This window comes from Sapajus apella, unplaced genomic scaffold (assembly GCF_009761245.1).
Source record: "Sapajus apella isolate SASKATOON/1434 unplaced genomic scaffold, GSC_monkey_1.0 scaffold27, whole genome shotgun sequence".
In the NCBI taxonomy this organism is placed as follows: domain Eukaryota; kingdom Metazoa; phylum Chordata; class Mammalia; order Primates; family Cebidae; genus Sapajus; species Sapajus apella.
Genome location: NW_022436967.1, coordinates 10,203,333 through 10,204,072, shown reverse-complemented (window position 1 = coordinate 10,204,072; position 740 = coordinate 10,203,333).

Below are 740 nucleotides of genomic sequence, written 5' to 3'. Positions count from 1 at the left end.
AAAAAAAAAAAAAGAGAGAGGGAGAGAGAGAATCAAAATCTGTCCTTACATCTTTTTTTTGTTTGTTTTTTTGTTTTTTTGAGACAGAGTTTTGCTCTTTCACCCAGGCTGAAGTGGCACAATCTTGGCACACTGCAACCTCTGTCCTCTGGGTTCAAATGATTCTCCTGCCTCAGCCTCCTGGGTAGCTGAGCTTACAGGAATATGCTTTTGTATTTTCAGTAGAGATGGGGTTTCAACATGTTGGCCACGCTGGTCTTGAACTCCTGACCTCATATGACCCACCCACCTCTGCCTCCCAAAATGTTAGGATTACAGGTGTGAGCCACCAAGCCCAGCCTATCCTTACATCTTAAGAATCAAAATCAAAAGTATTTCAACAGACTGTCATTTGCTGCCTTGATTCGGGAGCCTGATTCACCAATGTGATCCCTAATCAGTGAAGAGCAAAGGCAAAGTCTTCAAAAGTGAACATTTGAGGTCCTGGGTGAGCAGTTCTGGGGGTGCAGTGATGAATCCGATCCTATTTGAGTCACAACACCGTAACAGCTCAGGAAAAAATTATTCTGACACTTGTTACAATGATAAGGAAGACTATTTAGGACAGTTACAATAGGTGTCAAGACTCAACAGAGTAGAGAGACAGGGCTCAACTCTAAATACAAGGGAGGACAGGTGGGAATTTATAACCAATATTCAGAGTTACGGAGTTAATGGATAGAAATTACTAAGATGAGACA